Source organism: Rhodnius prolixus, unplaced genomic scaffold (assembly GCF_049639745.1).
Source record: "Rhodnius prolixus isolate KJV_2025 unplaced genomic scaffold, Rpr scaffold_8, whole genome shotgun sequence".
Classification (NCBI taxonomy): domain Eukaryota; kingdom Metazoa; phylum Arthropoda; class Insecta; order Hemiptera; family Reduviidae; genus Rhodnius; species Rhodnius prolixus.
The window spans coordinates 10830207-10844341 of record NW_027411593.1 but is presented as its reverse complement, the minus strand read 5'-3'; the positions used below and the strand labels follow the sequence as shown (position 1 = coordinate 10844341).

The following is a 14135-nucleotide window of genomic DNA, read 5'->3' as shown; positions in this document are numbered from 1 at the left end:
CTTGCTGTGTTTGACCCCAGGACACATCACCCAGTTCTTTTCGTGCTCCCTCCAGATCCAATCTCTGAGAGCCGCACGAACCGAAACCCCAGTACAGGCTCCGAACCGATGGAAAGAGTGTTAGCTCCATTCCTGGCCAGATGATCAACTTTTTCATTCCCTTCAATGCCCACATGACCCGGCACCCATTCCAGCCGAACTTTGTTGTGCCGCGCCAGTAGTTCTAGGGCCTTTCTGCATTCCCAAACCAGGGAAGAGGTCATTCTGAAGGATACAAGAGCCTTCAGTGCAGCCTGGCTGTCCAAAAAGATACGAATCTCCCTATTATGACCGTGAGTAAGTCTGTCGCCAGAAAATTAGTATTTTGTTTAAACTGTGTAATACTTTAATAAAGACTTCATTATTATTATTATTATTATTCAAATAGATAGCAAAATTAAAATTACACTATTCTAAAAACCGTACCAATAACAACATGTTCATTTAATATATTTTGATATATATCACAGTAGTGATGTATTTTATTATCTCTCATGTAATTTACCAACTTAAAAATGGGAGGTGAAAGGGCCTCATAAGTGGAATAGCCTAGGGCCTCTTTTCATCTAAATCCGGCCCTGGTTGTAATTATTATTTTAACTTAAAGAGGCGGAGAAATCACATTTTCGGCAGCCGTAACCCGTTTTATCCAGCCTAGTCCACGATTCTGATTCTGATGTCACTGGTCATTTGTAACTGTATTTCTAGCCCAAAGCTCGCAAGAGGTGCAGATAGAATGGCACCACTATCAGAACAACGTTGTTGCCAATCCAAGATGCCTGTCACTTCCTAAGAGGCTTTCCACATGATACTACCAAATCGCGATAGAAAGCATCTTAGTCACTTCTTCGTGAGATCTCCTGCAGCTTCATTTACTGATGCCAGCCTTTCCTGGTTCCCTTGCAAGTGCAAAGTTACTTGATATCTCCATAAAAGAAACTTGGGTTTATTGGGTTTTTTCCCGTCTAAATTTACGCTTCAACTCAATGAACCTTGGAGAATTAAATGCTCCTTTTTAAGGTAAATAAAATGAGATATATTAAAAAAAAAAAAAAATAGATTTAATTACTAATTAAAATGTTCACGAAAAATTACTGAAGCAAAAGGTAATCAAAGGGTTTTTAATTAAATCAACCTTTTTGTCTAAATATTAGATCATTAAAATATTCTTGAGCAGTTTTTTATTTGCTTAGCAAATAGACGTAAAATTTAGATTTTGCCTGTTCCATAAAAAAAGTATCAAATGAATAAAAGGATCTCAAAATAGTGCAACAATTCTGCATGTAGACCGGTGTTTCCCAACGTGGGGCCCACGCCCCCCAGGGGGGCAATTTGATAGTTAAGGGGGGCAATTCGAAAATGGACTCGACACGACTTTAACACTTTCGCTCCGGGCCATTTAAATGCAATGCTAGATATCGGTGCTAAATTTAACAAAAAAAGCAAATTCTTAAATAATTGCGGTAAATAATTATTAGGTATAATTCCGTTTGACGAGACCAAAATATCAACTGGGTGATTGGCGTCGTCAAGTAAACTTCGTCCGGGGTTCACAGCGGAGCGTGCAGTCTGCCGCGGGGAACCCCGGACGTTTTAAAAACTCACTAAACAGCGCAGTTGTTGGCACTTAATTGGCCCATCGCTGCATATCAAATATGCAGAATTAAGAAGAACTCGCAGAATTGCAAAATGATGAGTCAGTTAAAACTTTATTTAATATAAAAGGAGCGATGGCATGGCTTTGTGAGGAAACAGAAATCAAATACCTAAATTCAACCAAATGTGCAAGAAAACTATTGCTACCGTTTCCATCTTCATTTTTAGCTGAATGTGGATTTAGTGCTGTAAATGATTTACTGGTAAAAAAAAGAAATCGGCTGGATATAACACAACGTGGAGACTTGAGACTGCAGCTAACCAAATTGGAACCTAATATAAAATCTCTGTGCAGCAAGCATCAAGTGCAAGGATCTCACTAAATTAAAATAATAAATTAATATAGAAAAATCTGTATTAAAATTATTTGGAATTTGAATTTCAGTTTTTCATTATATGTTTTGAAATTTTACTTACTGTGTTTTGTTAACAATTTCAGAGTGATTTCTTCCTAGAACCTATCATTTATGTTTCTTAAGTGAACGAATCAATTTTTTAATGTTAAAAATTATATATGTTACATGGGGGGGCATAAAAATTTTATAAAGGTTAAGGTGGGGCATGATACAAAAAAGGTTGGGAAACACTGATGTAGACCCATTATTCTATTTGTAGTAGAATTCAAATATTGAAAAGCCTTTTATTAGAATAGCATCCGGATCTTTTGATTAAAAAAAATACAACCCTCTGCTATTAAAAAATGAAACAATATATATGTATTTTTCATTTTTACTTTAATTAAATCCAGCCATTTGTTATGCTTGCAAAGATAAATACAGAGGAAATCATTGGCAACGATTAACCCTATTAATTACTCTCGGATAAATACGGAAAAGGTCGGCCAGCCAATCCCTAAAAATTGAAGCAAATCACTTTCCCTTCGCTTGAACAACTTTTTAACAGAATTATCCGCAAAACAAAGACGCACACAGGCAAACACAAAAGACATTTTACTGTTCGGAAAATATAAGAAAAAAAGAAGGCAGGAAAATAGTAATTAAATACTTCATTAGTCACTCCTACTTTGAGCCAACAGGAAAATTCAAACCAATTCTCAAAAAAAAAAAAAAGTTCCCGTTCTTAAAAAAAGAAAATCGTATGTCCTCAAACTACCAACGAGATTTTTCCTTGTCAATTGCACACCCTTCTTCCCTTTACCTGTTCGCTACGACAGACTTTTACACTAAACAAAAAAGAAAAAGAAAACTCATTCCCTTGATTTTTCCTTTATTGGCTGAGAGAGAGGGGTTTGAAAGCAAAGGGAAGTAGATAAAAGGGAAAACTTTTCCACCGACATTTTCAATTTTCACCTCCATTTAGCGAAGCGAGTACACTCTGCTATACCAAAAAATAATTGTCTTTTGCTTATTGATGCGTAATGATTAGGCTCGATTCAACATCACTGATAATAATAAATTGATTTATAAACTTTCTTATTTCTGGAAAAAATATTTTCAAAAACAGTAAAAAATAAAATGATTCTAACATGACTTTTATTGGATACATGATAAAGCGTCTTCCAACACATAGCTAATGCCCGAGCAGCCCACCGATATTTCATTTAATCGACGGCGAGATATCTGAAATCAGGCCAATCTCGGTACTCCTGCCTTTAGAGTGTTCTATCGTTTCAATATATGTAGCTTAGAGGCAAAATTACCCCGTACTGCTCTGCCATCCGTGCAACTACTCTTAGAAGGAACTAAAGAGAAGCATGTTCCTAGTTGTAAAGACGTTGGTAATCAGGCTCTTCAGCTGGACCAAACTAAGATGAGGAAAAAAAAAAGTACGGGCAAAGGAGTTAGAGAAATTCTATCCAAGCTCAGAAAGAGGTTAGAAGGCTACAAGAATAATATCTGTCAGAGGCATTCGGAAGATTTGTCTAGAAAAGATATGAAGCATGCTTCGGTGTAAATAAAGGATAGGCACTGTATATTCAAAAAGTTTTCCCTTGCAAGGGGGAATTACCTGCCCAGTGCTAATAAAGCTGACCATTTCTAGAAAGTAGAGACTCCAACACACTTCTGAAAAAGACTGCGATGCAATTACCGAACGTAGCTTTCGGAGTTGGAGAAAGATACACCCTCCTCGATACTAGCTTTCTTAATAGCTTTATTTACTGCAGTAGGGGAGTGTTTCATGTGGTACCAATAGAGAACCCAGTAGAGGAAAAAGAAGCTTTCTTTCAAGACCGTAGGGGCAATACCCATTTCCAAAGCGACCAGTCGTTCCAGCGAGCAAAGGCTGCTTTTTAGATTTGCAAAAGAATTAACACTAAGAAAATGGTTGCTGTTGATTTTGCAATTATAATCTCCTACACAGGATCAACAAAAGGTCCTCTCCTCTTTGCGTAGATCGCAGTTGAGGAGGGGGATTTCAAACATATAATAATGATATGTCCACCGTTATGTGGTGGAAAGGAAACGAATGTTTGACGACATATACAGGTGCTTTAGATGCACTATTTCGCCACGAAGACATGATATTCTCCACCAACACCTATGTGCTTAAAATCTGTAGCAGAGCTAGCAATGAAATATGAATGTATTTCAAAGTTATAGCCGATTAGAATAAATGCAAGAAAATGATTAGAGAAGGATTACGTGATTTTAATTTCGGTTAAGCTGTAAGGATGGCAGGAGCACAGAGTACTGCTCCATCCATTAGTTGTAAGTTTGTATGTAAATAGTTGTACATAGTAGAGGGATGAATGTGTGAAGCGAATGTATTTATAAGTAAGAATGGAGAATGAGTGATATTCTAGTGATAAGCACCTGGACGATGCTGGCTGTATAGATAGACGATGCCAAAAAATAGGCAAAAAAAAAAATTCCTACAAGAGGTTTTAATGAGTACTCCTTAATGTAAGGTGACTTTTCCCGAAGAAGTAGACAAACTCAACTGTGTGGAGTTTGGTAGGTCTTCCCTATCTGAAGAATTATCCGACCTGAATATGCCCTTAGATCTCAGGTTTAGTTTAGTACTTCTCTGCTACTTATAAAGCCAGGGTTTCTGTAAGGGTTTTTATTTCCTACCCACATTCTTATGCATTTGTAACAATTTTTTGAACTTTAAAACAGGGTAATTTATTGCTCGTACCATTTTCGGGTATTCTATTTGTTCATTTTACCCAAATTTCCCTACTTAGCTGAAAGACCAAGTGACATCTTGTCGTAAACACAATTTTGCTCTTCTCTCAAACTTAAAAGTCCTTGTACGTCCTCTTTTTTAATCTTATTTCTTTCTGAATGGCAGTTCAGTTATATTATGTTCAAGCCACACTCTGAAGAAGTAAAAAATAGTCGTGGATGTTAAGACAAATTAGGGTACACCATTTTTATTTCTATTTCAGAAAATTCCGGAAGATGAACCTAGCATATTTTTAGACACTAGGTTCTTGACAGGCCATATTTAGTCGTTTTCAGTTCAGATTAATTTATTGTAAGTGAGAAAACTTGTTTATTTAAAATACATTTTTTGTAGATGATAATAATAACAATAAAATGCAAGTATTCTCTCTATTTTGGAAGCAAAGAGAGAAGGAATAAAATGAAGATATCCTGAGAAACAAGAGGAAAGAATTCCTAAATGATGATCTGTCCTTTCTCCTTTTTACTTGAAAACTCCGCTTTTACATTTAGTACTTAGAGAACCTCCGAGAGCGCAGCACACGAGAGCTATATTAGATTTTATGAATGAAAAACTCATTGAGCTTTTGAGAGAGTTTTCCTGTAGCAGATGCTCCCAAGTGACCTCCCATCAAGTCCTTTTTCCCCCCAACCAACCCATTTCTCCTCGGACGCCTCCATTACTATAAAAACAATCAAACATTATGCTCCTGTCTAATGCCCAAGATTGTGATCCTAAAAGAGTGTATACTTAAAGCCAGCCAGATAGCAACGCACTTCCATATTCTTTGTTGTAATATTACAAACTATGTCTTTCCTTTTTCTTTGTTAAAGGAATTCTTGCCTTTCAACCGTTTGTTTAGCTTTAGACGTTTCATTTTAGGCCAAAAAAGAAAACAATATGGGTGTGAAAACTCCCAAAGTTTTTCTCCTGGTGCTTTTATGCATCTTATTACGCATTTTCTTATAAATTTTGAATTTTTCCTAAATATTCTGTAAACCCTTAATTAAGTTACAGTTCATAGTTGCTTGATGAACACGTAAGCTTTAACATTGATGAAATTAATCCTTTCTCAATGATTGTACTATTAGCCTGAAAACAGCCCTAAAAAAATTATTCCAAACTAATGAACCTATTTAAAAAACCATTGCGCTGTCGGATAACAACTATCTGACATATGTCAAGAGTTGCTCTGATAAACAGCCAGCCAACATGCAACATTGTAAGGGCACTTTTCTACCCACATCTATTATCGACTTAAAAAGCTTTTAATTACTTCGTTAAATAATATGGCTTCGTTATAACAAACGATTGGTTCTAAAAAAACGAAACAAATTCTTTAATTAACATTCCAAAGATTCCAAATAAGAGGGAGATATGTCAAATTTTTTGGAACCAAGATTGGGGGGGATCATGATTTCTTGGGCATTTCACAGCGTACAGTGTGAGTAATGGTCTGTTACAAGAGAACCCTGACCAGAGGCCGGCACTGTACCGATAAAAGCTCCAAGAGACAATGATAACTCAGATCAGATGTTGATACGCCTTAAATTAAATAAAAATTGAGTCTTGCTAACAGCAAGGCCAGAACTCGAACCTGGGATTCCCACAAGTTTGAGTTCATCTCATTTCTATAAGCTCATTTTATTTTTTTTTGTCAAAAAAATTTAGTTGTGGCACATAGAACATTGAACCCAGAGATTTGGCCCCCCGTGCAACTACTCTTAGAAGGAACTGAAGAGAAGCATGTTCCTGGCAGTAAAGACGTTGGTAATCAGGCTCTTCAACTGGACCAAACTAAGATGAAAAAGAAAAAGTACGGGCAAAGGAGTCAGAGAAATTCTATCCAAGCTCAGAAAGAGGTTAGAAGGCAACAAGAATAATATCTGGAACAAACAGAGAAGTAGAGGACTACTGGCCTAAAAGCAATGTTCCATTGTGGTTAAAAATGACTTGATAATACAATTTTTTTATATCTGCTGAATACTGTCGGTACAGTGTTTGGTATTGATCTCGCCAGGCCTTCTAAAAATCCTCAAAAAAAAGTGGCTAGCCCGCAACAGGGTAGTTTGTGAGTTACTTTCTCTAGGTATCTGTTCTAAACCAATCCGTAAGGGGTTTCAAGCGAATGAACGCTCTGAGGACGCTAAAGGCTCATTGCACTTTCTCCGTTAAAGAGAACCAAGTAAATTAGCCCTGTATCAAGGGGTAGTGGCAAGCTATTTCCAGTTCGGCTCCCCAAATTGGAAACGACAACTTTAAAAATCATTTGCGAGCATTTCCACCAAAAAATGGAGTGATTTTTCCATCCTCTTGGACTTATCGCCTGCGTAGGCCTAACCTATTCTAATGCACTATGACTAGGACAGCGCTCAGCTTATTTTTTAACACCCTTCCATGAGAATCTGCGAGGGTCCAGCCACACTTCTCCAATAAAGTGGAAAAGAGTGCTTTCGTGTACAGTTTTACTGGAGGTATCACAAATAGGTTAAGTTTCGAGGTCAATGGATATCCACAGAGTCCCTTCTTAGGCCAGCCTATTGGTCTTCCCATAATTATCCATGCTTTTGAGCAATAGTCAAAATCCAAGCTTAGTGGTTAAACAATTATGATTCCAGGCGTTCGGTAACTATCTTCGAGTCAGTTCGCGTACAAACCAATCTTAAGAGCGGCCAGACTTTCAATACAATCTACTTTCATTTAATCCTGCCAAAAATTTCATTTAATAATTCAATACAGCAATAGTGTTTTCAGAAATATTGATGTCAATACAAAATCTATTGCTCATCCATTTTCATCTTTGACATTTTCTAACCACATCTTCCGCACCCCTCGAACCAATTTTCCCCTATTTCCACCAAACAGTACTATCTCTAGTTACTTCCCTTTCTATCGCAGCAGCCACCCGCCAATATACTCTTATTTTCTACCATTTCTTTTTTCTGTCTCACTCTGTCTGTTTCCACCTAAAAAGATATGTCTTCTAAGACATATTGCCCCCTCTTTGCGACAAGACAGCCACACGTTTTCTTTTTTTTTCTTCTTCACTTCTTCTTCTGTTAAGGTTGAGTATGTCGTCACCAGCCGTTTACACCCTGAACACTTGGGAATTTCCACCACCTTCTTTACTATCGGCACCAATATTTTTTCCACTTTCTTCATCCTCTTGAGTGTTTATCACATAAGCACCTTAACTTTCTTATTTGCTTTTGTTAAAAATTCATTGAAATTTAATGAAAGTTTTTTGTTTTCATTCTTGTATTAAGTTTAAACAAAGACAAAGAGAGACAGAGACTACCTTTTAATACAAAAGCAAGTCTGTTAAAAGAGAGTATACTAATTTTGAAAAGTCCTCTACAAAATTTACGACAGAAACATGATATTAAAAGCGGGGCAAGCTTTTGATGTTATAAAATTATGCATCCCCCCTTCCCTTGAACAAAAAGAGAAAGAGCGAGTATGAAGGAGGGGCGTTAATATTAATGAAAAGGTCGTTTAATTTTTAATTAAGAAACCAGTTAATTATATTCAAGTCAAAAATTACAAATTTTATAAGCATCAAGTTCATGACTTTTATTAAAAGTTTGGCTGGGCCTTTTTTTTGTCCTTCATTTTTTTCTAATGGAATACGAGGAAGTAACTCTCGACGATGTATATTTCCCCGTAAAAGTGGTGGTGACGATGCAGAGAACGTTTTTTGAGCAGAAACGAATCTGCGAATGTCTGCTTCTTGAATTAGGGCTAATGTGAAAAGGAAAAAACTATCTGGCCGTAGTTAGGGGTTCATCTAAATGGTAGATGGCTAGCCCAGTGTCTAAGACAGATAGGTGATAATGCTGTCATCCATGCTGTTATTTAGGGCACCTTTACGAGGTAACTAGCTGCGGATGTTGATCTGGACCAAGTTGTGTGCAGTCGATTCAATCTCGCCTTATGCTTTCCCCCACTGAGAGCATGATGAGTGCAAGAGTTATGACTTGAAGAGCATTTTCACGGAGAAAATCAGCTTTTTTATAAGCCATCTTGGAGTCCCCAAATTAGATTTTATGAAAAAATAAAATAGCCTTGCATTGAGGATATAAAACCACCTGGAATTGCCAGGCTGAAAGGCAATAAGAAAGCGGACGTAGCTAAATAAAGTGACTCCGAATTAGCAATCACCGACTTTTGTGACAGGAAGATCAAGAATTGGATAAACACAAGAATCGGATTAAGGACAATGGTACGTACGAGTATGTACGATCTCGTACAACAGGCGGTCTACTGTTTACAGATGGGTTAATGAATTATTCAATCCACACCACCAAATAATTTTCCCTTAATAGACCTGGATTAGATCATCTGATCCAAACTTCCAAGATTTATTTACGCACGTGAAATTCTTGTAAATAAAAACAGATCGAAAATTTGAATTGAAAAAGGTCGATTATGCCTTCATGGTCTATAATTAATAATATCGCTGTCTAAAACACTTACCGCATTATGCTCGTTCACACTTCTTCAACTCGCCAAGAACGGAAATAATCCTGTAACAGAAAATACAGTTGGCTTCTATTATTTTCTCTGCAATTCCTGCTTAAATTTCTTGCCAGTAGATCTACAAAAAAATGTTTATGAATAATATTTCTAGGTGTATTTGTTTTGGAGTAATTTTAGAAGGAACGAAAGTACCATTTCCGCGGTAGACTCACATCACACTATAAAGTACTGTTTTTATAATCTTAATTATGTGAGAAAGAGTTGCATAAGTAAAATACGGTTGTTAAATCTATTAATGAGAGAAATAGGGTAAAACATACGTATTAAATTGATGTGCTTGATGTGAAGAGGTTGCAATACCGAATTTTGAAGGAAATGTACAGATTGGAACTTTAAGATTATAATAGTAAGAGATTGGTCGAGTGAAATTCGATTAGGCACCATATTTGCCAGCTAAGAATTTTAAAAAAAATACACAATATTGGTCCATTATCTTATTACTAGCTTAATATTAGAACAAGATTTGTAAAAGATCAGTTACCTAGACAACCATGGTTTAAGGGAACTGTCATTAATAAATGGTTGTAAAAATAAGCACGCTGAGAGCGAACCATGCGGTGTGCGGATCGTATCTACACAGGATCAACAAAAGGTCCTCCTCCTCACTGTGTAGATTGCAATGAGAAGGAGGATTTCAAACATATAATAATGATATGTCCACGTTATGTGGTAGAAAGGAAACGAATGTTTGACGACATGTACAGGTATTTAGATGCGCCATTTCGCTACGAAGACATAATATTCTCCACCAACATCTATGTACTTAAGTCTGTAGCAGAGCTAGCAATGAAATATGAATGTATTTAAAAGTTATAGCCGATTAGAATGAATGGAAGAAAATGATTAGAGAAGGATTACGGTGATTTTAATTTCGTTTAAGCTATAAGGATGACAGGAATATAGAGCACTGATCCATCCATTAGCTGTAGTTTATGTAAATAGTTGTGTATAGTAGAGGGATGAATGTGTGAAGCGAATGTATTTATAAGTAAGAATGGAGAGTGAGTGATATTCTAGTGATAAGCACCTAGACCAGGGGTCGGCAACCTATTTTAAGTAGAGAGCCATTACTCCTTAAATAATTTTAATAAATCTTACCAAGAGCCGCAAGGATGATAGCCTAGAAAACTCTGTAGATCATTTGTATTCACAAATTATTATTTTATGATATTCAATAACATTTAAATGTTTTATATATAGGCATGCAGCCTGAAACCTCCTTTTAAATATATTTGTATAAAACCATTTATATTGTAAATAAACATTTTCAAATTCAATTCAAATTCAATATATTTATTTTCACATATTGCAAAGTAAATAAACAAATAATAATAACTAAACCTGTGTTTGAATGAAAATGGCGGCAGTACTATATATTAAGTACTGTATTTTAATATAATTCTATTCAATTTCAAACCAAATCTCAATTTAAAATTCTTTTTAAAAAAATATCTTTACTTTAATAAATGAAATTTTCATTTGTTTCAATAAAATTGAAATATACAATTTATTTTAAACAGGCTGAAGAGCCACAAAATTTGGATAAAAGAGCCGCATGCGGCTCGCGAGCCGCGGGTTGCCGACCCCTGACCTAGACGATGCTGGCTGTATGGCGAAAGCCAATGCCAAGAAAAAGCAACAAAATAAATATTTATTTAAAAAAAAAATTCAGGTGGCGCGACAAATATTTTTTAAAAGAAAGAGGGCGACAATTCAACAATTTTTGAAATCACTGATTTATGGGATCATTCCCCAAAAATAAAAAGGAATATTTTCAAATACTGTCAATTGCTTAGTTAGCATCAAGAAAGATTTAGAAAGATGCTGTCATGCTTATTGTCCTGCATATGGTATAACTCCTCAACTTCCTTTGCCAGTGGCTTTCCTTAAAAACGGCTGGAGCTAGCCAGTGATAGTCACAGTGGCGCTGAAGGTTTGCGTTCAAATCGGACGAATTCGTCCAAAAAAAAATTCGCAAAAGGAAAATCAAGTGCACGTCATTAAACCGTATTAATGCGTTAAGCGCAAAAGAAACTTTCGATTTTTTTTTTTTCAAAAGAAACATTTCAAAAAAGATTAATACAAATAATAAACCCTTTTTAAGGAAGGGATTAGCTACGCGGTTAGCGTTTTGGGTTCCCAAGCGGAGGTCCTATTTTCGAATCCAGCTGCTGTCCCTTAGATTTTCTCTTCCTAGGAGCTTCTTACAATTCACTGTCCGGTGATGGACAGTGTTGGCTGTAACGAGAAAGCACTGTCTGGAGACCGGTAGTGCACTGAAAAAAGCTCCTGGTGCCAAAATCCTCAGATGTTGACGCGCCTTAAATTATTAAAAAAAAAAGTAAAAAATAAAAATAAACCCTTATTTATAGTGTTTACAAGCCAAGTTATTGATGTCTTCAGAGTGGAAGTTATCGCTCACTTAGAAGGTTATTTAAGGAGAAAGTGAAAGGGAATTGTGTTGTGAAAAGGCGGCAGTCTGTCCGGAAGAAGAAGAAGGACACTGTCAGAGACTAATGAAGCCCACCGAGCTCCGGAGGCGGTCCCCTCTTATATCCTGGCTTGGGACAAATGTTTCTCCGCCTTCTTGTCAGACGACGTCACTAAATTTTACTTTACGTTGAAACAACTCTTCACACATGCACACACTGATAAAGTAGATAAATTTTATTAAACTAAATTGTACAATATAACTCACACAACGAGCAGGTATATCCTACAGTTTTTCCTAACGTTTTCCCCACTAATTTCTGTCCATTTTCTTTAAGAAAATTTCTTTATTGCAAATATTGTTGTTGCACTAGATAATAATAATAATACTCGCTACTAAGTCGGTTTTTTCTACTCAACAGGAGGTATCGCATTCGTCTGGATTTACGAATTACGAGATTTTACCGGAGTGTCTGTATCATCTGGAGCGAGAAAAGAGGGTGATGTGCTACTCTCTTCCTGCCAAAGTACCTCCATTTATTACTGACTGTGATGGTACGAAGAGGTGAGAATTTTGTGGTACAATTTACAATAGGTTGAGCCAACGCTTGGCATACACATGACAATGTCATCAGGGCACGAAGTAAAGCTGCACTGGGCGGGAACTTTCGAGGAGTTTGAGAAAGGGGTAGGTGGGCTGGGGCTGGAAGTAAATAAAGAAAAAACTAAGTATTTGTTGCGCAAGAGACACAGTACTGGAGTGGAGGCAGCCTCGGCTTACATGAATACGAACGCCTGGACAGTTTCAAATACTTAGGGACGCTTGTTTACGGCTAACAATGATAATAGCAAGGAAATACAAGCGAGAATTATGGCAGGTAATAGGAGCTTCTGGTCCTTGCAGAAGGTGTTGCGCTTTAGAACTCTATCGAGAGAAGCCACATTGCGTGCTTATAAAACGATTTTGCGACCTATTGTGATGTACGGAAGCGAAACGTGAAAGCTCTTACCAAGGAGGATGAGCGCCTTCTTAATGTCTGGGAGCGGAAGATTTTAAGAAGAATATTATATGTCCCCATTTTGGAAGGGGACAGATGGAGGATAAGGACCAACAAGGAAGTCATAGATCTTTATGCTGATCAGGACCTAGTTGGCCTTATCAAACAAGGAGGAATTAGATGGTTGGGTCACTTGGAACGAATGGGGGAGGAAAGGACTATTTCTTGGACATCCAGAAGGGGCTAGAAGGAGAGGGAGTCCCCGGGTGAGATGGCTGGACACAGTGGAGCAAGATCTAAAAGTATTGAGAGTGAGAAGAAGAGCGGCCCAAGAGAGAGAGATGAATGGCACAGCATTATTGAGGCGGCCAAGGTCCTTCATGGACTGTAGTGCCAAGCAAGATGAAGAAGAAAATCCAATTTTGAAAAAATTGACACAATCAAATTGTTCCCACTTGCAAAAATAAGTAAATAAAAACAAAGTAAATTACAATTTACATAGAATATTACAAAATATTTTATTATAAACTAAGAATGGAGTGTAAGTTACAAAATTAGCAATTGAAAATTTCGGAAACATTTGGCCGCCAATTTCTTCATCTAAACAAGAGACTTCTGCTCAATTAACTCAAGTTGGTGGCAGTGGATATAAGAAAGATGGAAGCGGCGCACACTGTGATGAATATTCAGTGAAAGGCGGCAACATTTGGGGAATGGGGAAAAACACTTATTGTAAAAACCCTTGGTGGTATAGTTCATCTTCTTGAGAGTTTCACTAATTACTAGCGGTGCTCTCGAAGTAGGAGGAGATCCAGATATTTGAACGGTAACATACTTTGCGTGAATAACAAAGAGCTTCTTAATTACATTGAAAACATGAATATATTATATTATTAATATTATTATTTTTTTTTTTATTTATCTTTTACAACAGCGTTTCTCAACCTTTTTTTTGGCTCGCGTACTACTTGGTAGTACATGATGCTAAATTGTACCACTTCGTAAAAATGATTGTATTTCGTGAAATTTGTTATTCGAGTGTGTTATTTTCTTATTACTATCTTTATTTGTACAGAGATACAATGTATCTGTTACAAAGGAGTTCAAGTTCATGTTCACTTTATTTTAATTATTAAAAATTGCGTACATATTTTTCTCTTCAAAATTATTAATTAATTTACAAAGTTCTTCTTTAGGATTATTATATTAGTGCCCAAATCTTCTAAATTAATTTCTTTTAAGCATTCAACTACCAGTAAGTACCAATTAAATTTAAAGTTACTTGGATAGAGCTTACTCATTACAATCAGTCTCTTTAAGCAGATTTTTGCTTAGAGTTCTGCC

At 36.5% G+C, this 14135-nt stretch overlaps 1 long non-coding RNA gene across 4 annotated transcripts in view; it reads left to right on the top strand.

Annotated features, from left to right (window-relative positions):
* LOC141450847 (uncharacterized) overlaps positions 1–13676 on the top strand; it is a 41378-nt gene extending 27702 nt beyond the window's left edge. For 2 of the 4 annotated variants that reach the window (XR_012456353.1, XR_012456352.1), the window contains exon 4: positions 1864–3862. This is a non-coding gene — a long non-coding RNA (uncharacterized lncRNA). Of the gene's footprint in view, positions 1–1863; positions 3863–6495; positions 10926–12215 lie in introns of those variants that run through there. The other 2 variants (XR_012456354.1, XR_012456355.1) reach the window with 2 other exon arrangements.
* Positions 13677–14135: the final 459 nt, after the last annotated feature.